The sequence below is a fragment of the Citrus clementina genome, unplaced genomic scaffold (genome assembly GCF_000493195.1).
Source record: "Citrus clementina cultivar Clemenules unplaced genomic scaffold, Citrus_clementina_v1.0 scaffold_3, whole genome shotgun sequence".
NCBI classification, from domain to species: Eukaryota; Viridiplantae; Streptophyta; class Magnoliopsida; order Sapindales; family Rutaceae; genus Citrus; species Citrus x clementina.
In genome coordinates this window covers 28,791,408-28,805,272 of record NW_006262339.1, presented here as the reverse complement: position 1 = coordinate 28,805,272, position 13,865 = coordinate 28,791,408, and the positions used below count along the sequence as shown (strand labels likewise).

General features: G+C 32.0%; 1 non-coding gene across 1 annotated transcript; it reads right to left on the bottom strand.

Moving 5' to 3' along the window:
- Window positions 1–10,459: 10,459 nt before the first annotated feature.
- Window positions 10,460–10,566, bottom strand: LOC112100623. The gene has a single exon (XR_002906990.1). It is a non-coding gene; the product is annotated as a small nucleolar RNA R71 (small nucleolar RNA).
- Between the last annotated feature and the right edge of the window lie 3,299 nt (window positions 10,567–13,865).

The window sequence follows — 13,865 nt, the reverse complement described above, 5'->3', positions numbered from 1 at the left end:
GCATCTCTAACACCGAACCATCGATCGTCGCGTCGCCAAAAATGCACCAAACTCGCGCGCGCTGCTGGCCACGCTGGCCACGCGCGCTGTTTGCTGCATGAGCAGCCTGTGCCAGCACTCGTTGCAGGCACAAGGCACGCTTCCCGCGCGCGCTGGCTGCTGTGCGCTGCTGTGTTGCTGGTTGGTGGCCGCCGCTGAAAAATCCAGCCTCGATTCTTTGAGTTCGTTTTCCAGTGTTTATTCTTCAGTGATTTACAAATTTTCTACGCCAATTTTGGCTTTCAAAATTTTTATAACAGTAAACTAAATCAAGAGAAAAACATGCTGATAAAAAACCACCCCTCTAACCATGAATTAATACAAATCATAAACACGCTTTATTCATATATTAATACGAGATGGCTCTGATACCAATTGTTGGGGAAATATCAGTTTTTTAAATTTTTTATAAAACCTTTTTAAGATCGTTCTCATATAATATATAAGAATATGTAATCTAGAAATCGTACCTTGAAAATCCGATTTAAATTTTTCCGCTGAAGTGATTTAGGCTTCTAGATCACGATCCGTCACCACTACGTCTGTTAGATCACGATCCGTCACCACCACGCTTGTTAGATCACGAACTGTCACCAATGATCTTCCAGGTTATGACTCAGGTTTGATCTGCACTTGACGTGTGGGCGCCTTTATCACTACCAAAGCAACTAGCACGAGAAAATTTTTCTCTCAACAATAGAGAGAAAAATATTTTTCTCTGATCTGTATAAAGTGGCTGCTATCTCTTTTCTTTAGAGAAAATAAGCTTTTTATATCTCGCTTTAGTGAAAATCCTAGGCTCCAAATAATCAAAAACAAAAATCACGTTACTTGCTTTTTCTATAGGGGACCCACCTTGTAAAATAACATTAGGCCCCTTACACACAAGCTAATTAAATGGAGGCTCCCACTAAATGATATATTTAGGCTTTTGTCCCAAATAGCTAGTTATCTTGCTTATTAATCCAGTAGTGGTGCACTCAATTAAATGAGCTAACCCGGGGATCATTTGGGAACATACAATAGTGGCTACAATAATTAGGCCTGTAATTAAACTAGCCCAATTATTTAATTCCAAATCTACTCCACTAAAAGATTGGAACTGACTTCCATAATTGTATGCTCGAATAATAACTCGTCCCAAGCCACATTGATTTTTTTACTGCACAATCTTTTGTACCACATCATTAATTAAATCGATATCTCAACTGTCCAATCAATTTAATTACATCTTGTTCCTTGATACTTATTAGTTTTCTCTAATGATCATTTTCAACATACTAAATATGTTGACACACTCTGGCCAGAGAATTCTATGATCAGGTGCCGAAAACCCATCAAGAGATGTGTTGTACAAATTCTATATTGTTAATCCATAACTCCAATACCCATAATTGCTCCCACCAAGATACCGGGTAATCTTGACCACAAGTATGTGTCGTGCCCATTGGTAACTCAAATGGAATAACAATTACAATCATGAAATCATAATTAACTCAAGATTAAGATTACAGTAAAATCAATGCCTATGAGATTTAATAAGTCTGACAGTTATTACAAAGTTAATTAAATCTCATATGTGATCTTGTTCAATGTAGTCGTACTACATCAATAAATTCATACATGATTAAGACAAATCATTCAATGAATTTATTACAGTCTATACCTAAATAAAGTGCCCAACTTTATTGATCAATTGCGAACTAAATTTATTTAATCATAAGATAACTTATATTTATGTCTTATGTGAATCCACATGGTGATCACATAAATACATATAATATGATTAAATGGACTTTAATAAAAATATTAATGTAATTAAAATATTTAAATAAAATACCTCATTTATTTTATTAATTAGAAAAATTATTTATTACAATTAAATAAAAACATATGCTTTTAAAGAGCATATTTTCCCAACACCATATGCATGAAAATGACAATAACTTTTCCATTTCTACGTGTGGCAGTTTATTTTTCTTAAAAAACAAAGATAAAAAAAGAATAAAACGCAGCAACTCGATTGATCGCTAACTTGCTCCAAGTAAGCTTTCCATCAAACCCTTGCTTTCTTTATTCGGATACCATTCGCCTCTCCTACAAGAACAAATTAATCAATCTCTTTTATTTGTCACTTAATCAGTAGGAACGCAATTAAACAGAACACGGTGCCTAAAAATAAATGAGATTACCATAAAAGCATGAGCTATTCATGGCCGCTTTCTAGTAGTAGTAAGGAGGAGGGGGAGATGCATAGACGTAAGGGTGAGGTGGTGGTGGGGACTTGGGGACAGGAGGTGGCCGGGAATAGGAAATTGGTGTTGGTGCCGGAGCAGGCAGGTAGACTGGTGGAGGAGGTGGCGGGGGCATGTAAATCGGGGGTGGTGGTGGAGAATTGTGAACCGGTGGCGGGGGTGGTGGAGACTTTTACTTGGGAGGGGGAGGAGATGTGTAGTAGTATTTGTTTGCGGAGGCTTCTAACGGCAAGTAGCTAAGACAGACTGATATTACCAAAAGAGTGGCAAAGAGGCAGCCCATTTGAGACCCCATCGTTCAATAGAGTGGAGTTTCACTTGTGCTATAAACAAAGCTCGTTCCCCTCCTTATATACACTTCCCTTTTACCTTCTCTACCAAACTTCTCATATTTAACCTTGACGTTAAACAATTTTATGTATGAAAAGGATGTCATCAAGTCGGACCAATTTGACTAAATTTAAAATTTTTATGATTTGTTTAGTGGCCAGCTGTTGGCCAAGCAGGGAATAAAGTAATTAACAGTCCCAGAGTCACGATCCTGTTAAACATATGGCATTTGTTTTTTAATCAATGTAATAATGTGCGCAGGGAGTCTTTGTGATTTATTTCAATAACATTATGCTTCATGAAGAGCTTGAAAACATGTACTTAATTACCTAACTTATCATGAATGTTTTGGCCTTGGATCCAGGCGGCGAAACTTATTTTATTTTCAACTTGATTTCATTTATTTATTTATTTTCACTTCGTAGCTAATTAATTGTTTTAGTTCCTCCAAAAACAAGTAGCTAGCGATATATTTAACAAAGCTTAATTTAAATTTCTCATGAATTCCTTTCAATGCTCTTATCTCACGGTGAAATTAATTTTCTCCTTGGGCGTAGCGGAAGCAAAACACTAGATATGGTTCAAGTACTGGACCAAGTCAATACGATTAAGTTACGCTCTAATCGAAATGTAATTAAACTCAATGAGATTTTTAAAACTGCGTTAAGCAAGGCTAGATGATGCTATAATCAAACAACTCTCAAAGAGGAATTTTTAATAGATAATACCAAAGGAAATTATAAAAGAGGGGTTTTTAATTGAATAATTGAAGTTGAAGTTATAAAAGTGATAACAAGATCTCTTTATTTATAATAGAGTAAATCTACTTTCCTAAGTTAACTTAAAAGGGAAAGTAAATGATAATTATAATAGAAATAAAAGTCTAAGACACTGACTTTAATTAAAAAAAATATCAAAAGACCTAAAGAATTAAAATTCTAAAATTCTAAAATAATGTTCTACATCATTAACAAGCATAGGAAACAACCCAATCATTATGTGTTAGCTAATTAGTTTAATTTGATTTGTTGTTGTTGATAGCTTGTGGATCTTTGAATATTCAACATCAACCAACACGTGAAGGACTTGGACATATAGTTGAACAAAGTCTGAAATTATAAAATTAACTCTAAATACAAAAACAAATTAATATTTTAGAACATAAAATTTGTATGTAAAAAAATTATGACGCAATAATTTATTTACAAAATAAAAAACAATATTAGTATTTATGCTACACTAGTCCCATAATCTATGCCACAAGGACCTTTCTGCAATATATGCTAAATTTTTGTGAAATTGTATAATTTATATAATTCAAGGATTTTACCTTTTATTTTTGTTTAATTGATTTTGAATAACTGGATGATTTCTTCTTCCATCTCTTCTACATATATTTTTAAATATTTTTAAAGTTTTATTATAATTTTATAAAGATCTAAATGATCATCAAATCCAAATATACTATAGCACCGGCATTTATAATTTCTTGTCTCTCTTGAGACATAAACTAGATTTTTTCTTCCAACATATCTATCAATGTGTCCAATCTATTTTCCCAACCAAGGTACATGCCATCAATGCTTTCATATAGATATTATAATCTAAATTGAGCATTCTGAATAAAAAATTTCACATCACTATTATTGTTATTATTCATCAATAGACTTATTATGGACGATTTAGAGTCTTGTTATATATTTTGCATCTGTCTTGAATTATTTCAAGACTGGTTAAAATAGATTCTATTAATACTATTCTATTTTCTTCCTTAAAGTTGTCATATATTTCTGAAACACTAACTAGGCAACCCAAGAGGGGGGTGAATTAGAATTTTAAAATTTAAGATAAGCAAACCACAAAATAATTTAATCTAATGTATTAATGGAATAAAAAATAATAAATTCAATACAGCATAATAATAAGAGAGTAAGGGAAGAGAAAACAAACACAATGATTTTTACGTGGTTCGGCAATCCCCGCCTACGTCCACACCTCTAAGCTCACCCGGCTTGAGGATTTCACTATCCAAGCATCTCAAGGCTTCAAGTTCTTTACAATTGACTTCCAAGGTGTCAATGGACCTTTAGGGCATCTCCAATGTAGCACCAAACCTATCACCAAATCACTTTTGACACCATTTTTGGTGTAAAATGCTTCTCCAATGTAACACCAAAACCAACACCAAAATGGTGTTATGAATAGTATTGCACCAAATATGGTGCAACACTATTCATTTGGTGTTGCGGAAAAAAAGTCCCAAATATCCTTATTACTTTTTCTTATTTACATATATGCCCTATTTTATATAATATTTTAAGTTATTATTATTTTTGTTATTCTTTTTATTTCATTTTTTTAATTTTTGAATATTATACTAAAATTTTAAATAAAAAATATTCAACACAAAAATTAATAATAAAAATAAAATGCCAATAACATTAATTACTAGATTACATATTACAAAATTAATAATTTTCTATATTTCTTTTGTTAATCGATATAAAATTATTTATTACGTAATTATCTATATTAATAGTAATATTTATTGTGTTAATTGAATTAATTCTTGAGAATTAAAAGAATAAAAAGAAGAATATTCTTTTTGGTGTAAAATTTGGTGTAAATGGGTTGGAGATGAAACAGTAAGTTGGTGTGAAAAAGGTACATTTTTGGTGTTGGTGTTACACAAAAATGGCGTTATGCATTGGAGATGGCCTTACAATCAAGAGATTGTTTTTCTTTTGTTTCTTTTTATTTTTCTCCTTGGGTGACGGCTCCCTCTTTTCCTTATGATGTGTACTTCTTTTATAATTGAAAATTAGGGCAACGGAAGCTTAGGTCATGCATAAGTCAGATTAGGAAACTTCAGATCTCAATTCTGCAATTATCCCACGCAGAATTTTCTCTGTCGTTGTTCTAGGTTGCTACAGCAATAACTACAACAACTGAATTGTTCCAGATTTGTTTCAATTCTTTTGTAGCCAAGTTCTTTTCTATCTTTTGCAAGCCTATTGCATCAGCATTCTTTCATTGAAATTTGGGCTTCCGGACACCTACAATTATGCATATGATTTAGCACACAAATTATTCTAAATCAAACATAATTTATTACGAATAAACTAAGTGAATGTTTATGCAAAATTAAACAAAAATACAATGAAAACACATTATTTACTCTCGAAATATTATTGATTTAAGTCTAAAAGTGTCATGATAACTCTTATTTTATAGAGTTATCAAGGTACCATAATCAAGAAATGGTAGAGAGTTCCTTGATGAAAGATTGTGAGGATAATCACTTGATTATGATCTAAGAGAAAAAGATGAGGCAAGATGATTTAATTATTTTGGTAACAATTCTTGCCATATTGATTTTGCTGAATGAATCATGATGGATGGATAATAGCTTGAATTTACAAAAGCATACTCATACGTTTACATAATTGAATTATTATTGTATGTAATCATGATGTATGGATAAATCTATATGATGGTAGCATGTCAACTTATCATGAAACTTATCATGATGCCTTTGTTTGATTTCAATGATTGTATGACCTTTGATCTCTCTTTTTTTTTTTAATTGTCTATCATCATGTTTCATGTCATTTATTCATCTTCCTTATTCGTTCATCACTTATGTATGTGTAAATTCATATGTCATTTATTGTATTATATCATCATTTATTAAATTGGCCTATGTGAGCATTTGTAATAATGGATTTGATCACTTGTTGTTTAGCTCATCATGATGGCTTTTCTTAATAGCTATGTTGATTTTGATGATCTATATATTGCTATATGTTGATTTTGATGATCTATATATTGTCATTATGTACTTATGCTTTACTTAAGTTTTGATGATAAAGAATGTGCTTTGATGATTACATTGTATTTGATGAAGTTTGATCTTATGCAATCTATGATTGATGAATGGATGCATTTTTTATACTTTATCGATGTATTGTTGAATATGCATTACTTGTTTTAAATGATATCGAAAAAGGAAAAAATACATATACTTCGAGAATTTAAGCATATAATATTTTTAAATTATATTGAAATGTCACATTAGATCTTTGATGAGTTTAGTTGTCTTAATTTCTAAAACGTGATTAGTAATTATGGAGCTTGGATAGTTGATAATATGTTCTTATAACTTTTGCATGCCAATTTGGTAAACAAATCAAAACCCTTTTGCGAAGAACAATTTTCAAAAATTCGGCATGAACTTAGGATGATGAAATTTATTAATATCTCTAATCATGTTATTAATACTATTAAAATTGATTTCTTGATGATTTTGATGATTGATGATTATATGTGTGTTGCTTTAATGAATTGATGGAGTTGTTGGTTTGTTATAATTATTTAAGCTTATATGGAAGTGTTTTTAACCATGTTGTGTGTTTGAGGATTTGTTTAATTTTAAGGGGAGACTACCAAAATTTTTGTTCGCACAAAATGGGTAATATCTTCATTGAATTATTTTTGATGATCTTGTTTCGATTGCATATATCTATCTTTTTTTTTTTATGATGAAGAGAGAGATAAATATGATATATTTTTGGATAAAATCAGTTTGGTTAAAATTTTAAATTGGCCATATATTTAGGGGGAGCATACAATATGATTTTGGATAATATGCATTTTGAACTTTTTTGTTGTCCAAAGGGGGAGACAAAGTAATATATCATTTCGATGTTGTCAAAAGGAGGAGAATAATATGCACTTTGAGTATTGTTTTGATGATTGATATGTGATTATGGTGATGATTTTGATGATTTTGGGATATGATGATGATTTGATTACATGGTTGTTTTACATGATAATTTTATGTTATGAGTTGTTGATTTGGTAATTGATGGAATAATGGTTCATGATGTTTTTATGGTTGATGGATTGTGTGATGATTTGTATATGAAGTTGGCTTGTATCATGATTTATAATAATTTAGGAGTAATATTATTAAACTTGTATTTGAGGTGATGCTTGTTGTTATGGGGAGATTCTATCGAAATTTCTACTCGAACAACATGGATAACAAATTTGCTACTCTTTTTCTTTTCCATTAAGTTTTCTTTTTTATGATGAAGGGGGAGAAGAATACATGTATTTAAATTTGTTAATTTAGCTAAATTGTAAGAGAAGCTTACATTTTGGGGGAGCAATTTGTGGAATCATTCTTTAAATACATGAAGGTTTGCCATCATAAAAAAGGGGGAGATTGTTAACATTTATGTTTCCACAGTGTTGATTTTGATGATAACAAACAATATTAAGAATTATTAATCTTTTAAGTTCAAATTGTAAGGGGAGCTTACATTTAGGAGGAGCAATTTGTGCAATCATTCTTTAAATACATGAAAATTATGTCATCATCAAAAAGCGGGAGATTGTTAACATTTATGTATTCATAATGTTGATTTTGATGATAACAAATAAAATTAAGAATGATTAAGTCTTTAAAAGTTCAAATTATTTTTTATACATTTTAAATAAATCATTATTTTCACATTATAAAGGTTTTATATTTAATGAAAAAATGATTTTATAAAATTGGTTGTTTTTCAAGTTTGTGGTCTAATTGAAAGAGTTTTGAAAACTTTGAAATCAACAAGTATTGCTTGGAATTCTGGAGAGGGACTTATTTGAAAAGTTTTATAGCATTTTTGACGGTATCATAATTTCAGAAAGTTTTGGGAATAACAAGCATTATTTAGAAATTCTAAAATTGGACCTTTGTGCAAAGTTTTACGACGTTTTGTAATTTTAGAAAATAGTTCACTGTAGTCGTCACTGTAGCAATGCGACTAACAAGATTTTACAAAGCGGCAAGTCAGATTATGGGCAGTAGCTCACTGGAATGAAAGCGACTAACCGGATTCCGAAAGCAGCATGCTAGATGTTCCAAAATTCAAATATTTGCTGTAACAGTAACATAAAAATGGCTAACCAGATTCACAAAGCAGCAAGCCAGTTATCACAAAAAATTAGTCTATAACGGCTAGTTTTTGGGCTCAAACTATATAAACTCAAATCCAATTCATTTTTGGTAATCTTGAAAGCATAAACAAGTGCACACAACATATATTGAGCTTCAATTTCGTAAATCATCATAGATTAAATCTTCACTGAGCTATCATTTGTATATCCATTCTAAAAGAGAGTTGTTTGATGAGAAATGAAAATTGCAGAGATCAATTGGGAGCTCAATCCTTCTTATCCTTCTCTTATTTTCGTGTTTTCTATTTATTCATGGGGATGTGTTTCATGGACGAAACTTTGTTCTTTATTTTTCTTTTGCAAATCATGAACTAAATTTATTTGTGGTTGAGTAATAAACAATCTTGATGGTTTATTGACTGAAAATATGAGTTGATGCATGTTTGCTGTAGCATTTTGTTTTGATAGAATTTATTTTTATTCATTATTTCGGCTGATCACCCATTTAATGATACTAGCTAAGGAAGAGCCACAAAAGGGCTTATCTGAGTGGAATATATCAAAGCAATACTTGATCTTAAATTGAGTTTCCTGGATTGAGTTTTACTTGAGTCCCAAAAGGGTCATGCTTGATTTAAGATTAGTGATGAACTAGACATAGGGATTCACCTTGTAGGGTAAATAGAACCAAAGTGTGTAATGCTATATTTTATGTTGGCATAATAACTGATCACTGTTAGGTTGCATATAGATATAAGATATCCAACATGCGACGGCTGAAGATGCATAAGGATTCTGCCCAGTGTTGTAGTAGATACTGCAGCAACCAAGCCAACAATTAGAAAATAGTCAAGACCATTAGGAGAGTTTATTCACTCAACTACTCTATATTTCTATTGGTTTTATCTTTGAGTTTGACGTGATAATTTACTTTGTTACATTTTATTTATTGCATTTTTATTTTAATTGATAATCAGAGTTTCAAAGGAACTAAATTGATCATTAAAACAAAATCTGCACTGTTGGGATTGCTGTAGCAAATCTAATAATATTAATTCCTGTGGAGACGATCTTGAATACTCATAATTATATTACTTGTTGTGTACACTTGCACATTGACACCAATAGCATTAGTATTTTTACCCAACAAGTTTTTGGCGCCGTTGCTGGGGATTGATTATTCATTGTGATTTGTGAAATTAGTTTTAACGGTGCTAATTTTTAATTTTATTTTGATTTGTTTATTTTGTTGACATAGGTGATCTAACAACCGTTGCATGCGCAAATATAAATCTATTGAATTCCAGTTTGATCCAGAAATTGAACGAACTGTAAGGAGATTGAGAAGAGAGCATCAGGAATTACAAGCTGCTGTAATAATAGATGAATTCCAAGATTTGAGAAACTTGAACTGTAGAGAGGAGATACAACCAGTCAATGTACATGAAGGTCTGAATGGACAATGTGTTCAAAGGCAACCGGGGAACAACAACATTATTCACATGGCGAACGATATAGATAGAGCCATTCGAGATTACGTAGTGTTGACTCCTCAAGCCATACATCCGGGAATAGTTAGACCCGACATTCAAGCTGACAATTTTGAACTCAAACCCGTGATGTTTCAAATGCTTCAAACAGTGGGGCAATTTAATGGTTTGCCATTCAAAGATCCTCATCTATACCTTAAGTTATTTTTGGAAGTAAGTGATGCTTTCAAGATTGCTGGAGCATCGCAGGAAGCATTGAGACTCAAACTTTTCCCTTTTTCTTTGAGAGACCAAGCAAGAGCATGGTCGAATTCTCTACCACCAGATTCTATCACTACATGTAATGATTTGGCTAAAAAGTTTTTGATGAAATACTTCCCGCCAACCAAGAATGCAAAGTTGAGGAACGAGATCACATCTTTCCATTAACTTGAAGATGAGAGCTTGTGTGCTGCATGAGAGAGATTTAAGGAGTTACTCAGGAGATGTCCTCATCATGGTATTCCTTGTTGCATACAATTGGAAACTTTCTATAATGGTCTCAACCCAAGTACTAGATTGATGGTGGACGTTTCAGCAAATGAGGCCTTATTATCTAAGTCTTATAATGAGGCTTATGAAATTTTGGAGAGAATAGCCAACAATAACTATCAGTGGCCGTCAACCAGACAAGCTGCTGCAAGAGGAACATCATGAGTTCATAACGTAGATGCCTTGACAGTATTGTCAACCCAAGTAACTTCATTAACAAACATGGTGAAAGGTATGACCAGTGCTCCAGCAACTGTTAACCAAATTTCTAATGTGTCTTGTGTTTATTGTGGAGAATGACATTTATTTGACAATTGTTCTGGGAATCCAGCTTCAGTCAATTATGTGGGCAGCTTCAATAGACAGAACCATAGCAATCCATATTCAAACACTTACAACCCTGGATGGAGACAACATCCGAACTTTTCATGGGGTTGTCAGAACCAGACTGCTGCAGCACCTAGTGGATTTTATCAGCAAAATCAAGAGCAAAGAAGCATCAACAATGATCAACTCAGCTCCCTTGAAGGTTTGATTAAGGATTATATTGTGAAGAATGAAGTAGTTGTCCAAAGTTATATTGTATCTTTGAGAAACTTGGAAAATCAAATTGAACAGCTTGCTACAACATTGAGCAACAGACCTCAAGGTAGTTTACCCAGTAATACAGAGGACCTAAGAAGAGAAGGGAAAGAGCACTGCAAAGTGATTAATTTGAGATCTGGAAAGGATGTTCATAGTCCCGTTGGTGTATCAAAAAGAAGAGTTGAGTCCACTTCAATCCAGAAAGAAACTCAAATTGAAAAAGAGCCACAATCCTCAACTTCACAGCTCACTGGTGAGAGCAGTCAAGCTGCAGCATTTGCCAAAAATGATGATCCAACACCTGTGGATAACGAGATTGCAACAACAGACCCGAGTAAAGCAAAATAGAAGCAGTCTGCACAACCTGCTGCAGCACAACAATTTAAACATCCACCACCCTTTCCTTAAAGGTTTCAGAAGAAAAAACAAGACAAGCAGTTCAGCAAAATCTTGGGAGTGCCGGAAACAACTATTTATCAATATCCCTTTTGTGGAAGCTCTAGAGCAAATGCCAAATTATGCGAAACTTTTAAAGGATATTTTGACAAAGAAAAGAAGACTTGGAGAGTTTGAAACAGTTGCTCTAACGTAAGAGTGCAGCCGAATGCTTCAGAGTAAGATACCACAAAAGATGAAGGATCCAAGAAGCTTCACAATCCCATGCTCCATAGGCACTAAATACAGTGGCAAAACACTTTGTGATCTGGGGGTTAGCATCAACCTCATGCCTTTATCAGTATTTAAGCAATTGGGAGTTGGTGAATGTAGACTAACAACAGTGACTCTACAACTTGCTGACAGATCTCATGCCTATTCAAAAGGAAAGATTGAAGATGTGTTGGTGAAGGTGGATAAATTTATTTTTCCGGTGGATTTCATTGTGCTAGACTTTGAGGCAGACAAAGAAGTGTCAATCATTGTAGGGAGACCTTTCTTAGCCACGAGAAAGACTTTAATTAATGTTCAAAAGGGAGAATTAACCATGAGGGTGAATGACCAGCAAGTTACAATCAATGTGCTGGATTCCATAAAGACTCCCGATGAGATTGAAGATTGTAATTTTCAATCTTCAATAAATTCTATATTTAGTCTAGGACATTTGTATACATTTTTTTCCCATTTTCTATAATGATATCTATTTATTACACATGTTAATTAAGTGCAATTATTTATCTTGATGTGGATCAAGTAAAAAAACACAAAGAGATATCAATAAAATTAGATCTAATTTTGAATATTATGTATACTTTATGTAGTTTCAAACTTTTTACTTGTATTTGGAGACCATTTAAGGTTGTTGCTGAAGAAGTGTAGAAAGATGTAAAATAACCTCATCTTAAAACAACTATAAAAGATATTAAAATAATATTTTTTTCAAAATCCGATTTTGAGAAAAAATTACAACAGAAATTTCAATCAAATCCATTTCACTGTGTCCATGCTTAACCATGACATCTTGAATTTCAAGAAACAGCCTAATAATCTTATATTCCTCTGGTTCCCTATATCCTATCGCATACATCACCCCATTAATTTTAACCGAAAAAAAGGTAACATGGCTACCTGCATTAATTTTAAACAAAAGTATTGCATCAAAAAAGGATAAACCAATATAATTTTATTTAGCAAACAACAAAAAAACTCAACCTAAATGAAATATACATGTAATTCGGCTAAAAAACGCACAAAAGCAAATTCAATCTAATACATATAAAAAATATAAACTAAAAAGAAAAAATAGCCCAGCAAAAAGAAAGAAAGTAGTGAATATAGTGAATTTAGTCTAATAGATAGAAAAATTATCACTCATAAGAATACATAGAATTCAATTTTACATGAACAAAGAAGCAAATACAATGAATTCAATCTTATTAATATAACAATACCAAATTGTTGAAATGAATACAGGTATAATAATGGTGTATTTGGTCTAACAATTACATAAAGAGCAAATTAAAAACAACAAATTAACAAAATACAACATTGAACAAAAAAAAGAATCCACCAATAATTAAACATAGTTTGTCATTTTGAAAAATAGACTTGAAAAACTTAATTTTTCACAACGATCACTCAATATGGAAAAATTTTTATCAGAAAATGCTTGCAGAAATCACTAAAAAAATAGAGTTACTAACCTTTAAACTCAGGTTCTCTCCAGTACTTGAACTCAATCAATGCTACCAAAGCTTTGGTCAAAATCACAGTAGATTTATACAACATTTTTTGCGCCGTCCCACGTTCTCTCGATCTCTCCTCTCAGACGAAGAATATGGCAGTTTCTGTAGGTTTTTTTTTCATTTGAAAGAACTGATCCTTAACTTAATCAGGTTAATTGAGTTTACTTTAAACTATTTCCACCTGTCAAAAATAAAGAATGAGAAACGACTCATTTGTTGTTTTACTAAAATGTCCTCAACGTTGTTAATATTTTTAACTGAGCAATTAAGTTAAGGATTTGAATGACATTAGTTTGTAATTGAAAGAATTTAATTGATTCATTTAGTAAACTTCTGGTCTCTGAATTTTTTTTCTAGAACTAATGAGGACTCAATTAAAAATTACCCATTAATCTATTACTAGTAAACAAAACAAAAACTTGCAAACATAACATAAAACTAGTAAATCATCAACGACTGTAAAATAAAACATAAATTTTGGAAATGAAACATAAGAATTATAAAAG